Source organism: Akebia trifoliata, unplaced genomic scaffold, assembly GCF_017979445.1.
Source record: "Akebia trifoliata isolate Shusen 1 unplaced genomic scaffold, ASM1797944v1 Contig00770, whole genome shotgun sequence".
Classification (NCBI taxonomy): Eukaryota; Viridiplantae; Streptophyta; class Magnoliopsida; order Ranunculales; family Lardizabalaceae; genus Akebia; species Akebia trifoliata.
Window position 1 is genome coordinate 1 of NW_028237191.1, and position 14,406 is coordinate 14,406.

A 14,406-nucleotide genomic window follows, 5' to 3' on the forward strand; every position below is an offset into this window, starting at 1 on the left:
CTTTCGCTGTCTCTTAATATATATATATATATGCTTTTGGGGTGGTGTAGGGAACATGTGTAAGATTAGGAAAAGGGAAGCTTACCCTAGAAGAGGAGAAGTTGATAATAAACCTTCATGGTGTTGTAGGAAACATGTTTAAGTAACTCAAACTTCTACTTTTTCTATATTATTTTTTTAATGTACTTAGATATTTCTTTCCTCATCAAGTAATTGGTACATTGATATGCTAAGAGAAATAGAGATCTTCCGTTTCAAAATTTATATGCTAAGGTGATGAACCAAAGACAAGGTGCCACGTGTACTGAAAAAATAAGTAAAATTAATATGGCTAATGTCAATGAATTCTGTTACTTATTTAATCAAATTTTGGACTTAAGAAGTGATGTAATTCCCTTTCCATTGTAGACATTAGAGATTTTGAGCATTCTTTAATCTAGTTGAAGTCGTTCCCCTTCCAAAATTGCAGAGGTGACACGTCTTCAAAACCCAAACCACAAATTGTGCCACGACTACTGCCAAGCGTCTTGCATCAATTAAAATACAACATACCGGACACCAAAAGAGCAATTATGTTTGATGGATGAGAACATTTTGATTTATGTTTTATAAGTTTTGATGATTTAGGAAATCTTACAACTCTTTCCATTTCATGTCAAAATCTGTGAGTTCCAAGTGTCTACAAGAATGCATATATCTCCTATTTGAATTCAAAACTCTTAAATTGTATTATTTATTATATTTATTTTGAAATTTTTTTAGTTCAAAAGTAGAGGCGATTCTCAAGTAAAGAAGTATTGCTTGACCCTAACTAAAGAAGATTGTCGACGGCAATCTGGCTCTTATGTAGCATGTGAAAATGTTAGTAAGAACTAGTTGGTGTTTTTTTTTTATGTATTGAAATAATTATAGAAATAGTGTTTACTTGTGAATGAGGTTAGGTTGAGTGGCTATGAAATTATGTTTGTACAGCAATTATATCATTCAACTTGTTTGTAGCCCATTGACCCTTTAAATGTTGTATTGTTATGTTGTTGATTCTTTGTTGTTATCTACATGATTCATCTTGACCCTGAATTAGTGGGTGATTACAAGTTACTTAACTTGAATTGGCTTAAGTCCCCTTATCATTCTCAAAGTAATTTTGACTTGCCCTTTCATGTGCTTGGAGCCTTGGATCTCACTCACAAAATAAAACTTCTCAATCTTGTGTCACTATTTATTGTTGGGGCATTAAAACTATGTTGATGTACGTTGAGTTTATATAGATATTAAAATCGCCACCAAATTGGTTTAATATTATAGAAGACTTTTATTTTTTATTTTGATTTATGAATTTTTTTTTTTGTTAGAAATTATTCTATCCCAAATCTAGTAGAATTATTTATAAAGTACCTGGCATTTTTTTTAATCATACAAACGGGTTTAATTAGCCAATGAAATGAGTTTTCATACTATAAGATAATCTGCTCACGTTTTATATTGAACCAATAAAAGATTTATGAATATTTCCTTCAAACTATGTATTATGCATCTTATACCATATGATGACCTAATGTCCTTTCATGCATTGATCATGATTCAATTGTAGTTAATTTCCATGCATCTTCGATCTCAAATATGTCTGTAGGATGTGATTATTTAGGTTGATTCATTTTCTCTGGTGTGTAAATATCTTGAACACCTTCAATATAAAAAGACCTAGACCATTATCTCTTAATGGCGAATTGAGTTGTCTGATTAAGATTGCAATAGGAAATTTTTTTAATATCAAGAATGATCAAATATTATTTTGTTTCAGTTGAATCTGGGTTGAACACAATTGAACAATTTTTTAAGGTATTCTCTCGCACAAAGAATATATGTTCTTGCTCTAGTGATGTTACATTTTGATTGAACAACTCTCATCTTATTAACTTAATTAGATTTTTCATCAAAGTATTAATTAACTAGTATCATTTACAATCAAATTAACCCTAATTAAAAACTAAATCCTCGAGCCTACCCTCCTTGAAATTCTTAAACCATTAGAACAACAAAACTTTAATGTTTAACAATGTTGTGGATGGTCTCTTCTTTACCTTAAACACATGGCATGCCCCCCTTCCGTAATGTCCTAATTGATAGAAAATGACAATAATCTCCAAAAGATATGCACCCTCGAAAAACCTTACGATCATTAGCATTGATGTTGTTTTTATCGTTAGAATTAAGATAATCATCAATGATAAAACAATTCCACTAGATGAAGATTAGTCAATATTGAATATAATTTTTTATTATCAGTCAAAGCATTGCTGGATGGCAACTTCCGTTGAAAAGATAATCAATGCCTTAAAGACTGTAAAGAGGCCTGGATGGGCATGGAGTGCAGAGTTGATTTGTCAGTTTTTTAAGGAAGTAAACAAAGTAGCAGATATGTTAGCTTGTTTCCGCATGCATCTAGTAGGAGAGTAACTTAGGAATTTATCCATGGAAGATTTCCAATTGATGTTAAAAAATCTTATGTTGGAGATTTAATGAGAATTCCATCTATTTGTGTGACTACTCCCCTCCTCTTTAATACAACAACTTTCATCCTTTTTAAGGCATTCTCTCGCACAAAGGATATATGTTCTTGCTTTATAGTTTTGAAGTATCTTACACCTCTTTTCTTTCTTTGTTTATAAACAAATGATACTAGAAAATTGTGTGGAACTTCTCCCTTCAACTTTCAAGCCCTCAATCAATCGACTATATTTAACTAAAATGGAGGAATAAGATATTATTTTTTTTGCTTGCTTTGAAGGTGACGCCTATTTATTAAAATACAAAAATGCCAGAACATCAGTTTTTTGTAGTTTCCAACAAAGGGGCAACTAAGGTTTCCATAGAGTAGAACTTGAAAAAGGTTTACCCAATACCATATCCACATTTTATTTTGTTGAGAGATATTTTATTCAACAACATGGTTTAAAGTTTTGTACCATTTAAAATTGTTTCTATCAAGATAATGGGATAACAAATATCGAGTGTTTCGATGCTAACAATGGAGGTTACTACATTATTAGAGGTTGTGTACTAGTTGATCTTTAGGTTCAAGGTTGCCCTCTCATAGGTAAAGGTTTGCTCTATGGATTTTTCCAATTCTACAAGAAAATCAATCGGCCTATGAATTTCCTATATTGGTGGACTTTGTAAATGCTTAGAAGTAGGTCTACTATGGCAGCCTATCAACGTAAGTCTTAAGCTTCTCTTCTAAATGTTGTTGAAAGTTGAAGAGTACTATGGTTATAGATTCTGGGAGTTTTATGAATGATAGTAATATTGTTATGTGAAACATGAATTTTGCATGTAACACCATCTTGTAATTGATTTCAGGAATCTTATGAAAGTTGAAACTCAATATTGGAGCATCGGGCCTTGACCAGATTTTGATTATTTGAAGTTAATGCTAGATAGATGTTTTCCAAATACCAGAAATGTATACATTTTAACGGCAAAATAGATACTCGGTTCAAACATTGCAAGTAGATTTTCAAAATTTGAGTATGTCATCTCCTCCTCATTCATATAAAAAATCATCAAACTAGATCAAGAGTTGCTACTAAATCTTTGAATTTGGAGTTTATCGTTCTTCACGGCAATCATCTTCACAATCATTTTTGAAAAAAACTTAGGTCCGTTAAAAAAAATTGTACTTTGGGTACTTGTCTTAAGGTGAAGGGGGCATTTAGAAAGAAAGCTTTTAGTAATTAGAGTACTGACTATTCTTAAGCTGTTGCCAAAAATTAGAAACAAGCCCTTGTATCAAATTGCATCAAGTAATTTCCCTTACAGAAAATGTTGACACACAATTACAACAATTATATGGGTAATATCAAGTTTTATAAATCAGAGACTAAACCAAGCCCGTTTGGATCAGATTTTGACTTAGTCAACTTCGGCCCAATAGGATTTACATCCCAAGCCACATATACAGGCTAAGCCCGAATAAACCACTGTGGGGACTGAATTCAAGACCTATCATTTTTCAAAGAGAGGCTTGGGCCATGTAGCCCATTGGCTCAACGCTCGTTGGTTTGAGTTTGAAAGTCCCAGATCTACTTCTTGGTATTTTGGTTAGTGGGCCCTCCCGCTCACAAAGTGGGAGTTTTACTTTAGAGATAAGATTGGAATCTCATCTGTGATCCTAAATAGAGAGGAAAAAGTGAACATGTTTTTGGCTTTTGTCCATTTTCCATAAAGTCTCTTATGTGTTTTGGAATCGTTTCCCAACCTTAATAATTGATGTTCAAATGCTCACGTCCAAGTGACTTCTAACCCCAATATATATATATTAATGTTCAGCACCCTAAGTTTTACCACACACTTTAACAAACGTTTTTTGTCCTACATGGGTTAGAAGTTTTGGAATGAGCTGATTTTTGGTGAGGATGATCTCTATGATTAGAAGATCATCCTCCCCAAAAATCAGCCCATTCCGAAATGTTTAGCCCCATGTTTACACGTTGAAAAATCGTGGACCGTCCATTTTTTGTAAATCAATTTATGGGGTTAGAAGTTTTGGAATGAGCTGATTTTTGGTGAGGATGATCTCCTCACCATAGAGATCATCCTCACCAAAAATCAGCTCATTCCGAAACTTCTAACCCATGTAAGACAAAACGCGTTTGTTAAAGTGTGTGGTAAAACTAAGGGTGGCGAACGGGACCCATATATATATATATATATATTGACGAGTAAATACTATATCTTCTATAATTTTTTGTTACAAATCCAATTGTGCAATCAAATTTTACAAATTCTTACTTTATCAAAAATTCATTTTTTTTAGTATGATCCGATACGAAAATCAAGATTTTGTAATTTTTCAAATTCAAATTTGAGTGTGATTACAAGCTAAAGTATGTTTTTTGGCCCTTTTGAATCTAATTTTAAAGTTAGATTTCATCAAAAGTGAACATAAAAATCTAAAAGTTTTACCCTAAGTCCCACTTTCGAAATTTTCTTAAAATTCTGCTATTTGATTTTTTTAAGATATGAATAAAAAACTTGGGGTATTACATGATTTTTTCAAATTTGAACTCATTTTCAAATCCCTTAGAGCAATCAAGTCTCATGTCCCATATAGTTATTTGGATGTTAGATATTGGACACAGGTTCCTTCGACGATCATCCGATGATTCGTCACTGTTCATCTACTCTTTTCACCATCCACCTAAGTTATCTTTGTATCATTCGTGAATGAAATGAGACACAAGAAACCAACATTTAAAGCCATGCTCTCTTGCTATCTCTTAACATATATATATTTTGGGGTGGTGTGGGAAACAGGTGCAAGGCTAGGAAGAGGGAAGCTTACCCTAGAAGAAGAGTAATTGATAGTAAGCCTTCATGGTGTTGTAGGAAACAGGTTTAAGTAACTCCAACTTCTACTTTTTCTATATTATTTTTTTAGTGTGCTTTAATATTTCTTTCCTCATCAATTAATTAGTACTTTGATATGCTAAGAGAAATAGAGATTTTACGTTTCAAAATGGATATGCTGAAAATACGTGTTTCGTACCATATCTAGTCCTAGAGGGGGGGAGGGTGAATAGGATAATTAAAATTTCTTTCGATTTATCCAATTTCAACTTAAATTGATAATTTGAATAATTTTCTAAATCTTTTACCTAGCCTCGATTTTGCACTCATGTCTCTAATTTGCATTTAATGAAAATACACTTGGAATTTAAACATTCATTTAACCATGTCATTCAATGGCACATTCAAATATGATTTACCTATTCCACATTCATAGCATCTCATGACATTCAAAATATTCAAGTGTAAATTGCGAAGTTATGAAAATATACACGAGACATAAGACATTTAATGGATCGACAATATGCCTACATCCATTCTCACGGCTAATCTCTAGTTTGCAATGCAATTGAAGTTCACTTAGAATCTAAACATTCATGGCATGACATACATAGCATAGTGTTCATTCATAACATGCATTCATCTAAGTATAAATTGATAGAGGCATTTTCACAAGCATGAGACAAGCATTTTATAGTGGTTCGGCAACGTGCCTACATCCACTCCCAAGGTTCCTACCTAGGAACTTGGTGTTCACTATCAAAGAGGTTTATAGTTCACCTCGAACCTTTTACATAGAATTTTTATACCTAGGCTAAATTATAAAACCTTAAGATCGAGAGAACGCATCATCTCGAAATTGTGAGTTTTGTTTCTCGGAAATTTGCAAACCTTTACTCTTGTCAAGAATCCTTGATTCTAACAAGAGCTTGGTTTTTAATGGGCTGAACCAAGAAATCACATACATATGTTTTTAAAATTAAAAATAAAATCAAAGACTCACTCAACTCTATAAGGTTCGCCAGTGAAGATTTTGAGTTATTCGAGTCCTTGAGCTCACAAGTACGTCTTGACGGTTGGATCTTCCAATCAAGCTCTCAAGATCGTTGGCTCCTTATGATTACTCCTACCATCATCTTCTTTTGATCCTTATTCTAAGAATATACCAATGTGTGTGCAAGGTGAGGTTTGATGGTTGGATAGGGATCAAGAGATAAGTCTAGAAAGTTTGATAGGGGTTCACCTAAGTTAGACTCTTATGAGAATAGAGAAAACTCTCAAAGTGTGGAGAGAGGAGAGACAATCTTCTCTAGGGTTTGATCCAGAAGAAGGGCATAGGTTGAATGGTGTTTCAACTAAGGTTTATACCTTCCAAAGTGTAGAGAAAGCTCTCTAAATGGGAGAGGGGAGAGCATAAGTTCTCTAGGGATCAAATCCAAGTGAGAAATGAGCCAAAAATGTCTTTTTAAAGTCATTTTGGAAGTTTCAATAGCTCTCATGATGGAACCGTGCTCCAAAAGTGTTCCATCGTGCTCAAATGGCAGTTGCTGCCGGTGCCACCGTGCCTAATGAAAATTGCCACCGTGAAAATTACAAAATGCCATTAGGGGGGTATTTTTGCCATAACTTCCAAACAGTAAGTCCGTTTTGCATGCCGTTCGGGGATGTGATAGATCTTATTATGTAGAACATACCCAAACTGAACCTAAGAATAAATAGGTTAAATAACCAAAATACCCTTTTTGCCTTTTCGGGTCAAATTGGACTTTCGGGAAGGTCGGTGCAGAAACAATTCGAAGGTGTACTAGATATTATCTATATAATGTCACCTAAAAAGCACCAAGGTCAGAAAATAAGATTAGGATGGTCAAATCATTAATGTCCCCTTGTGGCCATTTTCGATTCTCGAAAAAGTCTTTTTATCTTTTCGGGTCAAATCGAGCTTTCGAGAAGGTTGGTGCTGAAACGATTCAAAGGTGTGCTAGATATTACCTATATAATGACACCTATAAAGTACCAATGATAGAAAATGGGTTTAGGGTGGTCAAATCTTTAATGTCCCCTCTATGACCATTTTTGGTTCTCGAAAAGTTCGATGAGAGAATGGGTCGAAGAACGAGTTTTTCTAATAATTATGGGTCGACCTATCTTTCATCTAAATGTTAGGAAAAGGTTTTGGGTGATCTTATTACCTTTTGGACTTCTTGTACACACAATGGAGGTTTTTCTCGAGCCACGTGCGGTTGAGAAGCTTTACCGGAGTCTTCATTAGTCTTCAATGGTAAATTGATCAGACACTCAACATATGTCTTGTAATTGACAAAATACAGAATTAACATATGCTAAGGTGATGAACCAAAGACAAGGTGCCACATGTAATGAAAAAATAAGTAAAATTCATATGGCTAATGTCAATGAATTATGTTCCTCATTTAGTCAAATTTTAGACTTAAGAAGTGATGTAATTCCCCTTCCATCATAAAGATTAGGGATTTTGAGCATCCTCTAATCTAGTTGAAGTCGTTCCCCTTCCAAAATTGTAAAGGTGACACGTCTTCACACGAATTGTGCCACAATTGTTGTCAAACAACTTGCATCAATTAAGGTACAACATACCTATCACCAAGAGAGCAATTCTGTTTGATGGATGAGAACAATTTTGGTCTATGTTTTATAACTTTTGATGATTTAGGAAATCTTACAACTCTTTCCATTTCATGTCATAATCTGTGAGTTCCAAGAATCTACAAGAATGCCTATATCTCATGCTCAAATTCATATATTTTCCTCTCAAATTGTGTTATTTATTATATTTATTTTGAAAAATTTTCAGTTCAAAAGTAGAGGCAGTTCTCAAGTAAAGAAGTATTGCTCGACTTTAACTAAAGAAGATTGTCAACGACAATCTGGCTCTTATGTAGCATGTGAAGAGGTTAGTAAGATCTAGTTTGTGTTTTCTTTTATGTATTGAAATGATTATAGAAATAGTATTTACTTGTGAATGAGATTACGTCAGTGGCTATGAAATTATGTTTGTATAGCAATTATATCATTCAACTTGTTTGTAGCCCATTGACCCTTTAAAATGTTGTATTGCTATGTTGCTGATTCTTTGTTGTTATCCACCGGATTCATCTTGACCCTGCATTAGTTGGTGATTACAAGTTGCTTAACTTGAGCTAGTTTAAGTCCCTTTATAATTCTCAAAGTAATTTTGACTAGCCCTTTCATATGCTTGGAGCCTTGGATCTTACTCACAAAATAAAACTTCTCAATCTTGTGGCACTATTTACTGTTGGGGAATCAAAACTATGTTGACGTATGTTGGGTTCATATAGATATTAAAATCGCCACCAAATTGGTTTAATATCATAGAAGACTTCTATTTCTTATTTTGATTTAGGAATTTTCTTTTTTGCTAGAAATTATTCTATCCCAAATCTAGTAGGATTATTTATAAAGTACCTGGCATTTTTTTTAATCAAACAAATGGGTTTTATTACCCAATGAAATGAGTTCTCATACTATAAGATAATCTGCTCACGTTTTATATTGAACCAATAAAAGATTTATGAATATTTTCTTCAAACTATGTATTATGCATCTCATACTATATGATGACCTAATGTCCTTTCATGCATTGATCATGTTTCAATTGTAGTTAATTTCCATGCATCTTTGATTTCAAATATGTCTATAAGATGTGATTATTTAGGTTGATTCCTTTTCCCTGGTGTGTAAATATCTTGAACACCTTCAATAAAAAGACCTAGATCATTATCTCTTAATGGTGAATTGAGTTGTCTGATTAAGATTGCAACAGGAAAAGTTTTTAATCTCAAGAATGATCAAATATTATTTTGTTTCAGGTGAATCTGGGTTGAGCGCAATTGAACAAATTTTTAAGGTATTCTCTTACATAAAGAATATATGTTCTTGCTCTAGTAATGTTACATTTTGATTGAACAACTCTCATCTTATTAACTTAATTAGATTCTCCATCAAAGTATTAATTAACTAGTATCATTTACAATCAAATTAACCCTAATTAAAAACCAAATCCTCGAGCCTACCCTCCTTGAAATTCTTAGACCATTGGAATAACAAAACTTTAATGTTTAACAATGTTGTGCATGGTCTCTTCTTTACCTTAAACACATGGCATGCCCCCCCCTTTATGAAATTTCCTAACTAATAGAAAATGACAATAATTTCCAAAAGATATGCACCCTCGAATAATCTTACAATCATTAGCATTGATGTTGTTTTTACCATTAGAATTAAGATAATCATCAACTGATAAAAAATTTCACTAGATGAAGATAAGACAATATTGAATATAATTTTTTATTATCAGTCAAAGCATTGCTGGATGGCAACTTCCGTTGAAAAGATAATCAATGCCTTAAAGACTGTAAAAAGGCCTGGATGGGCATGGAGTGTAGGGTTGATTTGTCAGTTTTTTAAGGAAGTGAACAAAATAGCAAATATGTTAGCTGACTTCCGCATCTCATTTAGTAGGAGAGTAACTTAGGAATTTGCCCATGGAAGATTTCCAATTGATGTTAAAAAAGCTTATGTTGGAGATTTAATGAGAATTCCATCTATTTGTGTGACTGCTCCCCTCCTCTTTAATACAACAACTCTCATTTTTTTTGAGGCATTCTCTTGCACAAAGGATACATGTTCTTGCTTTACAATTTTTAAATATCTTACACCTGTTTTTTTATTATTATAAACAAATGATATTATAATATGGTATGGAACTTCTCTCTTCCACTTTCAAATCCTCAATCAATTGACTAAATTTAACTAAAATGGAGGAATAAGATTTTGTTTTTTTGCTTGCTTTGAAGGTGACCCCTATTTATTAAAATACAGAACTGCTAGAACATCAGTTGTTTGTAGTTTCCAACAAAGGGGCAACTAAGGTTTCCATATTATGGTGAGATACATTGTATTCAACAACATGGTTTAAAGTTTTGTACCATTTAAAATTGTTTCTATCAAGATAGTAGGATAACAAATATCAAGTGTTTCGATGGGTTGATGTGCAAACGATGGAAGTTACTATATTGTTAGAGGTTGTTCCAGTTGATCTTTAGGTTCAAGGTTGCCTTCCCATAGCTAAAGCTTTTCTCTATGGACTTCTCCAATTCCAGACGAAAATCAACCGGCCTATGAATTTCCTTTATTGGTGGACTTAGTAAATGCCTACAAGTAGGTCTACTATGGCAGCCTACCAATGTGAGTCTTAAGCTTCTCTTCTAAATGTTGTTGAAATTTGAAGAGTACTATGGTTATAGATTCTGGGAGTCTTATGAATGATAATAATATTTTTATGTGAAACATGAATTTTGCCTAAACTCCATATTATAATAGATTCTAGGAATCTTATGAATGTTCTTAATATTGGTCTATGAAAAATGCTACCACTATCGATTGTGACTTCTCAATTGTGAATATGGCACCATGGCTTATCAAAGTTGCAGTAGCCATTATCAATAGGGCCTTCCCAACAACTATTATGGTTCGAAACAACGACCTTCTCATTGTAATGCCGTTGTGTAGATGCATGAGAAGATTCATCAATGGACCATAATTAGGGCTAACACCACCCAATCCGATTGATTGGTTGTATAAAAAGAATTATCATAATAAGTTTCTCTCATCTAAGATATGTGTTTTCCAATTAAATTTTTAATTTTTTTTATCAGAATTTTAAAATCTGGAATGGTTCATAAACGTTCCTAAAGAAACTATCGTTATTATGCCTACATATTTGGAATAGTTTGTGATCCTTCCAAACTACCATATTCTGGAACAATTTTTGGCCGTTCCAAAACTTCTTAGTTTGAAACGGTTTTCATCCATTTCTTTTTATTTGCAACGCCGCAATAAGAAACTGTCCTTAAACCATTTCATGTCTATTTAGGAACGCTCAAAACTATTCCTAAAGATCATTTTTAGTGTAATGTTACTTAATACACCATGATACAAGGACTCGTTTCTAAATACTCCTTGGCTTTTGAGTGATAGTGTAATAGTTCAATTAGTAAAATCTTTCTTTTTGAATTTCCATTCATGTTAAGATAGATTTTAAATTACCCAAAGTACCATTTTCTCACCTCTTTAAAATTACCTAAGTTTTTCAATGGTGAGTGTGAGCCATCCTGAAGCTTTGTGACATTGAAGGACAAATGGAGAATGGTCCATCCATAATCTAAAAGATTTATGTGTCATTTTTTATGTATTTTGATGATTCATGACAATAAATGCTGAAAAAAGAATAATAATACTCATAATTTTGAGGTTTTAATCATAACATTTTATCCGAGTGTCTATTTCGCATTATATAATATATGCATTTTGGATATTTCAGAAAGATATATCCAGCTCAAGCTAAAAAAATTGAAAAATCCAAACCATCAAGGCTTGACACTTTGACATTTTAAAAGGTTGAGGCTCGACACTTCAAATTTTTAAGAATTTTGATGGACCTTTTTTTTCAAATTTGATGCTAAACTTATACTCAATCTTTACGTCTTTTTTTCATCAAACAACATTTGTACAAAAAAATAAAATGATGTTTGGATTGAGTTTCAATGAAAAAACTATATTTGGATAAATATTTGAATATAAGTTCAATATTGAATTTGAAAAAAAAAAAAAAAAAACTCTATCTTGACCTTCTAAAAGTTGAAGCTCAATATTGGAGCATCGGGCCTCGACCAGATTTTGATTGTTTGAGTTAATACTAGATAGATGTTTTCCAAGTACCCAAAATGTATACATTTTAACGGCAAAACGGATACTCGGATCAAACATTACAAGTAGATCTTCAAATTTTGAGTATGTCATCTCCTCCTCATTCATATAAAAATTGTCAAACTAGATCGAGAGTTGCTACTAAATCTTTGAATTTGGAGTATATCGTTCTTCACGGCAATCATCTTCACAATCATTTTCGAAAAAAATTTAGGTCCATTAAAAAAAATTTGTACTTTGGGTACTTGTCTTAAGGTAAAGGGGGCATTTAGAAAAGAAAGCTTTTAGTAATTAGAGTACTGACTATTAAGATGTTGCCAAAAATTAGGGAGTACTTAGAAACTTGTATCAAATTGCATCAAGTAATTTTCCCTTACAGAAAATGTGGACACACAATTACAACAATTATATGGGTAATACCAAGTTTTTATAAAATCCGAGACTAAACCAAGCCCGTTTGGATCAAATTTTGACTTAGTCAACTTCGGCCCAATAGGATTTACATCCCAAGCCACACATACGGGCTAAACTCGGATAAACCACTGTGGGGACTTGAATTCAAGACCTATCATTTTTCAAAGGGAGGCTTGGGCCACGCAGCCCAGATCTACTTCTTGGTATTTTGGTTAGTGGGCCCTCCCCCTCCTCACCAAGTGGGAGTTTTACTTTAGAGATAAGATTGGAATCTCATATGTTATCCTAAATAGAGAGGAAAAAGTGAGCATGTATTTCGCTTTTGTCCTTTTTTCCATAAAGTCTCTTATGTGTTTTGGAATCGTTTCCCAACCTTAATAATTGATGTTCAAATGCTCACGTCCAAGTGACCTCTAACCCCCCCAAAAAATATATATTTTTACATAGGAAAAATTACTTAAATCATCCTGACAGAGGATTTATTTCTAAATAATCCCTGAATTTTATTTAGTAGTTTGATAGGACATTTAGTGAATTTTTTATATTTTTAATGGTCCTTCATTATTGGCGAACTCACAATTTTTCGAGTTCATCACTTTTTATTTATTGTCGAATTCAACGTTTTTTTATTTATTGTCGAATTCACAATTTTTACTGTCAAACTCACCATTATTTATTGTCGAATTCATCCTTTTTTATTTATTATCGAACTTGAGGTTTATTTATTTGTTATGGAGTTCACCACTTTTTAAATTAAAAGTAGTGAACTCGACATTGATAAAATCCATTTTCATTTTAGAGTTTTTTTCAAATAAATTACTTGAAAGGATCAACTAAAAACTTGAGATAACGACTTGTTTAGATGATCTCAACCCAAAAGAACCATTGTTGATCGGTTTTCATTCAATAATTAAGAATAAAAGTAAAAAGAAAAAATCATAATTTTTTACATACATCTTCAAAATATTTGAAAATAACTTCTTTTTTCTCTTAAATCCTTTTCGATAGAATGAAGTCTCCGAAACTCGATTGAGATGTCAAAAATTCAAATTTTTGGGATGAAAATGACGAATTTGAACAGTGAAGACATTCAATCATAAAAAATGTGGGAGATTAGGTCTAGGGACCGTTAAGAAAAGAAAAATTTATGAAATGGACTATTTAGAGATTGTCCAAAACTTAAAGACTATTTAAAAAAAAAAAAGTCCTTATGGCAAGGTCTTTTAAGTAATTTTTCTAATATGCCGCCCCCACTAACTCAAATGACCCTTTTAAAAACAGCAAATTTGATGTCTCTAGCGACACAAAAATCATGGTCAGCTCTTCTGGCACCATTTTTGGGCCCACACAATCAAACCTCAGCAATTTAGGCCAACTAAGCTATGGATTTCAATGGAAATCTTACTTTATTAGTGTTACTCATTATCTGTAAAATCAACACCTCATCCAAATATATCAATATTTTTCTAATGATTTAAAGTAGAAGAAGAGGAATTCATCGATGACTAGTCAGTGTAGGTCACCATGATGCATGGTATTAGGCCCACTAACAAATGAATGCCAGGCCCAGCCCATCATATATAAACAAAAACAACCCTGATTAGGCCACACTGAAAATTTTCCAATAAATCATTAATCAGGTCAATATTCATTTATCTGATACGTGGAGAACAGACGGGACTGGGAATTGGTTAGCTACGCAGCTCTTGTGAGTAAAGAAACGAAACTCATGATTTCTTAACGCAATCCTGACGAAATTATTGTGGAGTGTGGAGTGTAGACTGCACCATGAGGTCAACCACGAAAGTTGGGGAAAGTAAAATTAAGTAGTGGATTGTGGGTCCATCTTGCCACTATTGTTAGTCAATTTTATTG